The 12,600-nt window shown below is 42.4% G+C and overlaps 1 pseudogene; it reads left to right on the top strand.

Moving 5' to 3' along the window:
• Positions 1–9,682: 9,682 nt before the first annotated feature.
• LOC120701030 lies at positions 9,683–12,395 on the top strand (annotated as a pseudogene).
• The last annotated feature ends 205 nt before the right edge of the window (positions 12,396–12,600 follow it).

Raw genomic sequence — 12,600 nt, 5'->3', positions numbered from 1 at the left:
TTAAAGCAACACTTGCACTAAAAAGAAGTTATGATCGAGCCCGTGAAGTGTTTAGTTGGTACTATTTTCTCGAAATTTGTATTTTTGTCTGAAATCCCGAAGCTCTCAAAGTAAGATTAATAATTTAGCTGGCTACTAGCTGCTTACAATTACCATGTTATTTAGAACTAAAAATAAAACCAGCTTATATAATGTGTTGGTGTCACATCTTAAAATTTCAATTTTAGTATGTGAATATATTTTTGAATAAACTTATCTATTTCTAGACTTTCTGAGAATTACCCATATTTTTTTAGTTTTTATTCTTTATTTTCTAGAGTGAAATCCAATTTTAGGAAGCTTGATTTTCTCGCGAGCCGTGAAATATTTTGTTCGAGCTCCTCATGTCCTAAACATTCTTTGTGAATTTTCCTAGAACTTTTTGGGAATAAAAATTCCTTTTCCTTTATCTACCTATTTGTTTTCTTTCTCTATTTTTTCTTTTTTTTTCTTTCTTTCTTCACTAGACGGGCCCAACTCTTTTTATCTCTCCACTTGTGCGTGAGCGATACAAGTCTGTTCGGCTCAACGTTGCCTGGCCATGTGTGCACGCGAAAGCGCAGACGACCCCACGTGTTGCCACTGAAGTTTGTTGAAGGTGTTGCCCCCGATCGATTCTCTGTGAAGTTTGGAGCCGTTGTTTTCAGAATAAGATATTGATAGACTTTTAGTTGTTGTAAGTATCTTATTCGTAATATTGTTGCTCAATATTCTATTATGACATCATAATTTGATCCTAGTATGCATATAGTGACACATTCGGTTTTATTTTAAAAACCATGTGTGACAGTTGGCTACAGTAATGATACAAGTTCTTAATGGTTGCATAAGCATGCCATCTGCTGTGATATACATATTTCTGGCCATTCATCAACACAGCTTGATACGAAAACAATATACAAATATCTCAACCAGCCATTAGCATAAATGACTTCAGCAGATAAAGAAAACAATGGCAGTGCACTTCTAGTAACTTTTTGAAGAAACTAACTTATAAATACCAGCAGTTTCAAGTTTGAGTTGGGCCTGATTGCATAATCAGCTATATACTCCCCCCGTTTTTTATTAGATGTCTTATTTGGTTTTTGCTAAACGTCGGAAAAAGAATGTCGCAGTTCTGTCTGGTTTCTGAAGTGCTTTGATGGAAGAGATATGGAAATTAAAGGGTGTTGCTGCATGCACATCCCGATTGGTTTGTGACAGCCTGACATAAACAATCGTGATTGGTTTCCATTGATGTGCAGCTTGTATGCGTGGGGAAACCGATGCGGCATTAATCGGTGAGAATGTGAGATCCTTTACCGAGAATGATTAAGGTGGTGTTTGGTTGGCAAAAGCCCCTAGACTAATTTTATTCTTGGACTAAAAATTTTAGCCCCTTCCAGGAACTAAAAGAACTAGGAAGTCATTAAATGAGTGCACAAAATATCATATTACCTCTAATCTGCATGCATCCAAGAGGTGGGGACCGAGGGTAGGGGTTGGAATAGTAGGCCTCATGTAGACTTTAAGTCCTAAAAAGCTTCTCAAAAGAGACTTTTGATTCTTTAGCCCCAATTACCACTTTAGTCCTAAAAAGTCTCTTTGTTTGGTTCTTTAGGGACTAAAGTACCGCGGACTTTTGCATAAGTCCCATGAACCAAACACCCCCTAACTCACGAGAGAGTAGTCTTCTTGGTATGTGCACCGAATCTAAATCCGACATCTAATAAAAAACGGAGGGAGTATATAATACCAAAAATGAAACAATGACAAATCTCTCCTCTAGTTAATTAGACACAACACGAGGCATTTCTCTCATGCTGTGTGGTGTCTTACAATAATAAAAGCGCCTAGCCGTACGTAGAATGGTCATATTAAATTGTATTTTATAGCATGGGTTTTGTTCGAGATTCTTGGCCATGCAAGCTAGTTCCTTGCTACATAATTATCGTCTGGCATAACCTTAAACTTGTTTGCTTGTAAAACTAGCCGTCCTTCACCATAAAAATGTGATGGTTGTCCTCTTGGGCAAGTGAGTGCACCGAAGCCCAAGGATATCGGCCTTATCGTTTTCTAGAACCGGACTAGTCAGGTTTCGCAGATTTATCACAAATTCATCCTTCTACAGCTAACATCTAGATGGAGCACAACAGATGGTTTTTTTTAAGGCAAAAGCTTGTATGAGACCAAGTTCTTGCATTGATTTAGGAGGTCATCAACTTGCAGCATCGAGTGTGTAGTAGCCTGGACCTGGAGTTGGGTTAGAGCTGTTTTAATTTCTTCTACAGTCCAAACATTCTAGTGCACTTTAGCGTGTGTGTTGACACTCAAAATTGGCATGACCTAAAGCAAGCAGGATAAATGTCAAAATAACCAATTCAATATTAACTCCTATTATTTTACAAATTTGGCATGTATAATTATTGTGCAGGACATGAATACCATTTTGAGATATTTTGGACATGATTTCATCAATAAGGCAAAGACAGATTCAAAACATCATTAAGATGAAGTGAAATCATGAGTTTGAGTGCACCAAGATGAATCCCTCATCGAGATGATTGAAACGGATATATGGATCGCCTAATTTGGAGTCCGGACATAGAAGATATAGCACCTGCAAGTTTTCACGTCTGGGTAAATCCGGTCTGACCGGATTTGGTAACCGGTTTGGCCGGTTTTGGCTGTTATGCATCGTAGTAAGTCCGGTCTGACTGGATTTGGTGATCTGTCTGACCGGTTTTTAGCAGTTTAGTCTGAATTAGAGTTGTAAGTTGATTATAGGTTGGTTTTTAATGTATTTTTGACCTCCCATGGGTACAGACCTCTCCACCCTATAAATATAAAGGGTCACGGGCGATTGAGGAATCCAACCCAATCGAACTTATCAAATACATCTACTTTTTATCGTCTTTATCTTTTTTATTTACCCTAGCTTTTCCAACCCCAACATGCTATTCTTCTTTTGTCTCCATGGCATTTGAGGACGCCCTAGGGCAACCCAAGGTACGACTACCCCGACGCGGTCCCTCCCGGGTGGGTGTTGGTTGGATCCTCGTCGGGCTACCCTGACGAGACCGGTCTGACCGGTTGGTGCTGCGGCGCTGCAAGGAGTGTCGCTGCTCGCCCCGCGATCGTGCGCATTCATGTGTTGGCCCTGAATAGGCGCCAACACATTTTAGCGACTCCACTGGGGAACGAGAATCTGGCTATCATGTCCGATTTATCAAACTCCAGTGATATGATGGCACTTGAAGGATTACCTGAAGAACTACTCAAGTATATCCATGACTATATACTTCCTCACTGTTATCGGGTAACGGAACAAGGCGTCATCATGAAGAAGATATTTGCCATCGACGAGTTGAGGATGTACGATCTACAGAAGCATAGTAAGTCCACAACCGGCTTTATAAGTGGTTTGCTTAATTTTGTTGATGCTATGATTGATAAAAAGAAAAGTGTAGATCTAATTCCTGTTATTCAAAAGTCGGCTATTGAGAAGCCGGCTAATAATCCTTGCAAAAATTTGCCGATTTGTGATGTTGCTGGTCAAGATACAATTCAGCCGTCTCAAGCCAAAATTGTCGAACCAAATTACCCTAGCAAGTACACAGAAACTAATTCTAATACTTTTACGCTCGGGGGCAACAAAACAAAGTCAAAGGCACCGGTTGTACCGCAACCGGTCTGACTGGTTCTCCAACCGGTCTAACCGCCTCATCTAGGGTTTCGCAAAATAAATCAAAGCTAAAGATGGTTAAACCCAAGAAACCCGAGATCGGTGTTTGAAAAACTATTGAATCCAAAAACCGTCATAAGCATGAAAAAGAAAAGCCGAAGCCAAATAAGAAGCTTCCAGCTAAATCCTCAAAACAAAAGGATATCAAACATGCTAGTCGGGCTAAAAATTCCAAACAACCAAAATCTGTTTCAAAACAAAAATTCTATAATCAGAATCGGCAATGGAATTATGCTCCTATGTCAATGCCGTTTCCATCATATGGATTCCTTATGAATATGCCATGGGGTGCTAATTTCAGTTTGTCTTATTCTTGTGCACCATGGTTTCATAATTCATACTCCCTCCGTTCGGAAATGATCTACATATTTTGACTAGAGAAAGTCATTCGAAGTAAAGTTTGACTTATTAATCACTCTTAGAATATAATGTCAATTATGAATAACTCAATGTCATCTCAAAACCTCTTTGAATACATATGTATTGACATAAATTTTATAAACTAATTATACATATAATTTAACTAATTATTAGTCAAAGTTTATAAAGTTTGACTTTTCCTAGCCAAAATACGTAGATCATTTCCGGACGGAGGGAGTATATGCCATCTCTCCCAACATATTTGTGCCCAAATTATATTTACCTATAGGGAGCCGGCAATTAGTAAGCCATCACCTACAAATAATAACCGTTTTGATCCTAAAAATCGGCCTATGCAGAAAAGGAAACACAAGGTGATCAAGAAAGTCTATCGTGTCAAAAAAGATGGACAATTGAATAAAAATTCAGATTTGACATTAGATAAAGAAAACCCAGTTGTTGAAGAGCAATCAGATAGCTCAATTGGTAAAATTGTTCCCAATGATGATCATAATTCAAACAATATAGTCGAACAATGTTCAAATTCGGCTGGGGGGAAAGATAAGAGCAATCATATCTGTTCTGACAAGACCGGTCTAGCCGGTTCGCCCGACCGGTCCGATCGGTCTGAACCTAAGAATAATTCTGGTGGTGCAAAAAATAGGAACAAGCCGACCTTTGAGGAGCTTCTGGATAAATACAAGAAGATATCTGAACAAAAACAAAGCAATCAATTGGAAGGCAAACGAAGAAAGAATTCTTCACCACCCCAAGAAAGCATCAACGGTCATCGTTTTGGTCTTCATCATTTATTCCGTCGATGCATGTGCCATGGAATGCATATTTAGGTATACTCAATTATAATTCATGGTTTTGGTATAATCCTTGGTTGTCCCGTTATGACTATCAATCTCATACTTGTGCCTTACCAAGGGGCCATGATTTGAATAATCGGTTGCATTGGCCGTATCAGGATTTCTGTTGTTAGACATGCTATGGAATTTCAAAGCCGAAATAGTTTGCTGATTTTAAACCATAAATTGTTGTATTTGCTAGTTTCCTTATTTTGGCTATATTAGCATGCATAATAAGTATAAAAAAATATATGGCCGATGTATTATTTGTCATCGTCCCTAAGCAATTTTGATCGTTGAGAATGTTTCTTGGTACGCAAACTTTACCAAGAAACAGGGGGGCACATGTTGACACTCAAAATTGGCAGGACCTAAAGCAAACAAGATAAAGGCCAAAATAACCAATTCAATATTAACTCCTATTATTTTGTAAGTTTGACATGTATAATTATTGTGCAGGACATGAGGATTGTTTTGGGATATTTTGGACATGATTTCATCAATGATGCAAAGACAGATTCAAAACAGCATTAAGATGAACTCAAATCATGAGTTTGAGTGCACAAAGATGAAGCCCTCATCGAGTCGATCGAAACGAATATATGGATAGCCTAATTTGGAGTCCGGACATAGGAGATATAGCACCTGCAAGTTTTCACGTCTGGGTAAATCCGGTCTGACCGGATTTGGTAATCGGTTTGACCGTTTTGGCTGTTATGAACCGTAGTAAGTCCGGTCTGACTGGATTTGGTGACCGGTCTGACCGGTTTTTAGCAGTTTAGTCCGAATTAGAGTTGTAAGTTGATTATAGGTCGATTTTTAATATATTTTCGACCTCCCATGGGTATAGACCTCTCCACCCTATAAATATAAAGGGTCACGGTCGATTGAGGAATCCAACCCAATCGAACTTATCAAATACATCTACTTTTTATTGTCTTTACTTTTTTTCTTTACCCTAGCTTTTTCAATCCCAACATGCTGTTCTTCTCTCATCTCCATGGCGTTTGTGGACGCCCTAGCTGGCCTGCCGAGCCTAGGACAACCCAAGGTGCGACTGCCCCGATGGGGTCCCTCCCGGGTGGGCGTTCGTTGGATCCTCGTTGGGCTGCCCTGACAAGACCGGTCTGACCGGTCAACCATACCGGTCTGACTAGTTGGTGCTGCGGTGCTGCATGGAGCGTCGTTGCTCGCCGTGCGATCGTGCGCGTTCGTGTGTTGGCCCCGAATAGGCGCCAACAGTGTGACCAAATTTATGTCAACAATTGTTCTTATTTGTTTAGCATATTTTGCTGGTGATTCTAGTCATTATCTCCCACGCCCGCCATGTTCAATTATCAGATTATTAGTACTTAGATTTGCCCTTGTTCCAATAAGAGTCGCACTTAGGTTATATATATAGCATCACTCTCGGGCCACTTATTTCTCGGCTCTGATGATTTTTGATAATACCCCCCCCCCCCCCCACACACACACACACACACAAACCACCCACCCCTCTTCCCCATTTTGAGAAGTTCACAACCTCTTCCATCATACCGTCATCACCTTGGTTATTCTATGAACCATTTACCTAGATAGAAATGGGAGGAACCAGAAAGTATGCTGCAGATTTGTGACGGTCTGATCAACTAGCTACGGGTGTTCGCCCATGTTCAATGGCCACGATGAGTGATAGTCACTACACATGTTAGGTCATTGCTGTCATGCCTCATGCTTAGATACTTCATCTTCCTCACGGTCGTCGCCATAGGAGCATGGTCCGTTCTCCCTTTTCTTCAATTGTGGCAAATCACATTTGCTAGTGTGGGTGCAGTTGCATATAGAAAAGTGTCAACCTAGATCATGAGTGTTTCGATTAAAAAGTATATTGAGTGAACTTCCAGAAACATAGAATTTAATTAAGACATGAGTGGAAGTTCAGCATGTTATCCAAAACACTTGGTGTAGCTAGCTATCAGGAAACTATACAACAGCTGGTTTTTAATTTGTATCGCCTGGAGTGTCTTAGGAGGTGTAGCGGACCCTAGATTGTGGCTTTGAAGGCGGGTCAGGTGCTGACCTCCCATATGCTGCTAGGCCTCTAGATCATCTTCGAGGGCGTGTTCTACGTGTTATTCATGGTAGCATTCAACTTGGCAACCAACGGCCAGTTGCATTCCCTCCTTGGTGGTCTACATGGCTTACTTCGTCTTCTCCCTGGTCTGCTTGGCCATCAGCATGGGGCCTAACGTGTGGTTCCTCTACCACCCATGGTCAGCATGCATATAAGGAAGTGTCCACCAAGGCCATGGCTGTATGGTTGAAAAGAAATTGAATGAAATACGGAATTTTGATTGAGACCTTGGAAGTTTCAAGCTTTCGTTAGATGTTCAAAACAATCAAATTTCAATGACCTTGATGGACTTTTTAACCACCTGTACTAGCTAGTTGTATGCTGCTGAAATCTGACCATCACTACGGGAAACTAGGAAAACACTTGGAAAAAGTTTTGCCGAGTGCCACTCTCGGCATAGCTCACTCGGCACCGATTTTGATGGTAAACAACTCTTTATTGATTGTTTTTTTGTCGAGCATTCGGCAAAGACTTTACCGAGTGCTCAATTGTCTCTCAGCAAAAAAAAGTAAGGGGGGCGGCCAAGTGATGGTAATGGATGCCTTTGCCGAGTGCCATGATGGCAAGGTGTCACGCCCAGTTTTGAAGGAGTAAAATTGAGTAATAAATCATATATGCGCCAGGATCAAAATTACACATATATGATGATAATAGTAAATAACAGTAGCAATGCCATAAAGTACCAAAGTTAAATTTATTACAAACCAAGCCGAAAGTCATTAATATAAATAAATAAGCGTTTCAGTTTGCATTTATTCTAGCAGTGGGTACTCCAACTCCACAGGTAGCTGACTGGGGGAAACGTACGCCTAGAAGTCCTGAATATCATCTGGGTACTCCTCAAACTGATCTTGCCTTGAATGATGTGGTAATAGCAAAGATGAGCACAAGTCGTACTCAGCAAGTATATTAGAAAAGTAAATGACACGCAAGGCTTATAACAAGGAATTAAGGCTGGCTTAGTAAAGCGGTAAGCATTTTAATTAAATAATTAGTAACTATTTACTAAGCATGTATGAACCATCCCACTTTTATAAAAAAGTAGTAAATCTGAAGTAAATAAAGCTTGGAACAATTAAACAACTGAATTAAATGCAGTGATTTCCATTAAGTTGACATGTGAGGGTCCGAGCCGCTCTTGACCGTGAGCACGACTGATATATCAGTTTTCACTCTGCAGAGGTTGCACACTTTACCCACAAGTCGTGTCTCCCTTTGTGCCCGAGGTAGCTAGCCTCTTAAACACTTCCTTTGGTGAGTGGTAGGGATTCACTATGAGGCCTTTACAAAGACTCCCTAACCAGTAGTAGCCCGCTGAGGTTTCAGCTGCTAGGCGAGTGCATCCTGCCCCAAAGCGAGCATACCCAGTAGGCGTACCAAACCCCTTTGGTAGGCCGGGTACCCCTCTTAAACCTAGTCCCCCCCTTGCACCTTTCGGTCAGCTACTAACAAGCTAGAGATATCTAACTAATCAGCCAAGATCAGAGCCATGTAGTTCTTGTGGTTGCGCTGTTTTCCCGGGTGGTTCTCCATGGTTGATTTTAAACAAGTTACTAAAACATTAATATTGTTCCAAAGAATATGTATATAGAAGTTTCATGTCTCCAAAAGAAGTGTAGAAACCCAACCCACAACCATTGTTCAGCGGCTAAGCATATTACCCAAAAGATTTTTATAACAAAACCCAGCTAATCAAGGACAAGGCTTATCAAATAAGGATATATAGGTAGTCCCCCACAATATTAATGCATGCAAGCTTAATTAAATTTTATTGGGACAAAAAATGATCAAGGAATATACTTGCCTTCCTCAGTCACTTGCTTCTTCTTGAAGTCCTCAAAGTCTTGATCTTGTAAGTGCTCGAACGGCTACTCGTCTATACGTCACGAACACACCAAGCAACTCAAGTACATACAAGCAAACAATAGAAATAAATTAAAACTGTACACCAATCATGGAAAAACAGATACAAAACACTTAAAAACTAATTCTACACATTGCAACGATCGCAACGGTACCAAGAACGCTAAAAACAGAGCTAAAACGGTAAAGATATGCTAAAAACAGTGCTGTAGGGACTTGTTTGCGAGAGAAAATATTTAAAACGCTTAAACAGTAAGAAACCAAGGTTAAAAACATAATTTTACATAAAAACATTGCGGCTAACGTGCAAAAGGGCCATCCCTGGATGGCGGGTTCCATTTTGAAAAAGAACAGGGTGCTTTCTGAAAGATTCTGGGGTAAAACAGAAATACTTTTGAATAACTCAGGACTGCGGGTTAAATTAGGAAGAACTGAAGGGCTTTTCTACAAAATTGGTAGGGTTGACCGGTGTTGGACTGGGTTGACTAGAACTAGATCTACTCTGGACCGTCGATCTTCGATCGGTCGGCCCAGGGCGCATCGGCCGGCCAGGCGGCAGCGGAGCGCCGGCGGACGGCGGCACCGCCATGCCCGCGTAGGGGCTCACCAGAGCTCACACAAAACGGGGCTCCGGGTGCCAAAAAAATACGTGAGGGGGCTCGCGAGCACGGGCGCAACACGGGGATGCATGCTGGATAGTTTTGAGGAATCGACGGGTGCTGGAGGATGGCCGGCGGCAAGGGAAGGTGGCTGCGGGTTTCCGGCGAGCTCGAAAACAGGTCGTTCCGGAGTGGAATTGGAAGAGAAGCTCACCGCAAAGCTTACCACAATGACCAAAACGTTGGAGGGGCTCTCGCGGGGCGAATCGACGGCGGCAAGGGCGAGCTCGGGTGGCGGTGGCGGCACGTGCCTGCAAAAGGCGCGTGGTTAGGGCAAAAGCGACAGGTCCTGCGAGGCAAGGGGGAAAAAGGGCCGCGGATCGGGGCCGACTCGGCCTTGGCGTTCGTGCCAGTGGGTCCAGCATTGGCGAGAGGCGAGTCCGAGCCGGACTCGGCCGAAGGTGAGGGATGACGGGTGGGGTCTCCCTGTTAGTGAGAGAGAGGAGTAAAAGAAAAAGAGAAGGGGGGAGTGGGTTGGGCCAGATGGGCCGGAAACAAGGGAAAGAAGGGATTCGGGCCGGCGGAGGAAAATGGAAAGGTGGCCGGCGGCCCAGGCCGCAAAGGAAAAGAGAAAAACATGGAAAAGGAAAAGAAAAGAATAAAAAGGGATATTTCTTTTGCACAGAAAATAAGATAAAGCAGTAGAAAATAGAAGAAAGGCTCAAAAAATTCCAGAAAAATTATGAGAACTTTAGAAACTCGAGAACAACCATACAAAAATAAAATATGTACCAGCATGTATGCAACAAATCAAATTAGAGCCTAGAGTGAGTTTTCGAAGGTGCTAAAATAATTCTTTTGATACTAGAAAAATTGTGAAACTAACCTAGACTCTTCTAAAGTAAAATTTTGGGTGTTACACAAGGCACTCGGCAAAGATCCAGCCTGGCACTCGGCAAAGGCATTCCCAAGCTGCACAGAAATAGCCCTTTGCCGAGTGTTGCACATGGTGAGCCAGCTATTTTTTTTCCTATTTTGATTATTCGGTCACGTGTATGGTACCCAACTCAAATAAACATCACAGGCATCATATAGGATGAGTTTTTTCTACACTCGCGTGTAGCTACTCTCATCATCAGTATATCACCGTGCGTATGTTCTCATACTCATTTATCACTTTGAGTATGTTCATATACTTATTCTAACATACTTCAAAGGTATATACAAAAAATTTCAAAAGCAGTCCTATTTTTAAAATATATATGATTATACCTTATTATTAGTATATAAAATAAGTATGTCCACATACTTTATGTATGGTTACATGCCTAATGTATATACCATCACAAATGTTCAAGTATAATCACATACTCCATGTACATACTCTTCGTTGGGTCAGATACGTAATATATGATGAGATACATATGTGGGAGTAGTTACAAGCGAGTGTAGAATGGAATATGCATATATATATATATATATATATATATATATATATATATATATATATATATATATATATATATATATATATATAAGCATCACAGGCAGTTCATATAGTCACAGGTAATCCACAAATACAAATAAACTTTAGTATGATTCATCCACAACTACAAGTAGTCCACAAATGCAAATGCATAGTTGTCCATACAAAGCAAGTCCATACAATTATTCCACAACCACAAGTAGTCACTGAGGTGGCCACTGCTATCACAATGACAAATCTAGGTCATGAGGCCCATCATTCGATGCCGCCGATTGATTCTGCATAAAGGAGAATAGATTGCATGTGTGAGACAAGATTTAAGGTAGGAACATACAAACTAAATTACCAATACTCACAGGAGTCCTACTAGGAGGAGTGGAGCAGGGAATAGCATTGGTGGCAGAAGTTGATCCATCCTCTCGTGAAGACTCTTTGCATCCACTGAAACATCTGCTCCATAATCTGCCGCTTGGGTTCCATCCTCTGGCGGTCGGCCTCCATCCACTATGCTATCTCCTCTCTTAGCCTCCTCTCTTCTTCCAGCTGGGCCTACAATATTTCACCACAATGTTAAAATGCAAAGCAAACGTATGTAAAAATCAATGAACGACGAATGAAACTGAACAACTTAGAGTGCCACCATCCAGGACTGTGCAGTGTGGCCGACTCCATCCCGTTCTCGGTGTCCTCGCAGCCGACCGCCCTCACCCGGCTCGGCATCGCTAACGATTCCGCGCAGGCGGCCGCCATGGAGGAGACGCTGTACATGTGTGAGCTGCCACACAAAGCAGGCGAGGCGGCCAAGTTCTGCGCGACGTCGCTGGAGGCCCTGGTGGAGGGATCCATGGCGGCGCTCGGCACCCGCCGCATCCGGCCGGTGACCTCCGGCCTGCCCCGCTCGGGGGCGCCCAAGCAGCCGTACGCCGTCCGGGCCGTGCACCCGGTGGACGGGGCGAGCTTCGTGTCGTGCCAACCCGTACACCGTCTACATGTGCCACAACACGCCCTCCACGAGGGCGTACATGGTGGAGCTGGAGGGTGCCCGCAGCGGCCTGGCCGTCACGGTCGCCGCTATCTGCCACGCGGACACGTCCAGCTGGAACACGGAGCTTGTCTCCTTCAAGATCCTCGGCACCAAGCCCGGCGGCGCACCGGTCTGCCACTACCTGCCGTATGGGCACAATTTGTGGGTCAACATGGAGGCAAATCGCTCGTCATCCTAAGCAACTTCTAAACAGCTGCACTCGCTCCGTCATCCCAACCAAGATTGATCATGTCTATGTAGTGTGTACGTCTATGATCTTGCAATGTTTGCCATGTTGTTGGTCAGATCAGGGGCACAGCTTCTGCTTGTTTGTTTTCATTTACCCACATAATATAAAGTATCTAAAGTTTTTTTCACCGGGTCGTGTGCCAAAGGCCCTCCGTGGGCACCTTAGGGCATCGATTCATGCTAAAAATACCAGCTGATGTTGCAGCTGGTATGTAACACCCACATTTTCAAATTAGAAATTAAATAAATTTAATTAGAATTATAATAGGATCGATAAAATTTTAAT

This window comes from Panicum virgatum, chromosome 3K, assembly GCF_016808335.1.
Source record: "Panicum virgatum strain AP13 chromosome 3K, P.virgatum_v5, whole genome shotgun sequence".
NCBI classification, from domain to species: domain Eukaryota; kingdom Viridiplantae; phylum Streptophyta; class Magnoliopsida; order Poales; family Poaceae; genus Panicum; species Panicum virgatum.
Note: the sequence above shows the minus strand (reverse complement) of the source record. Positions and strands in the feature narration are given on the sequence as shown.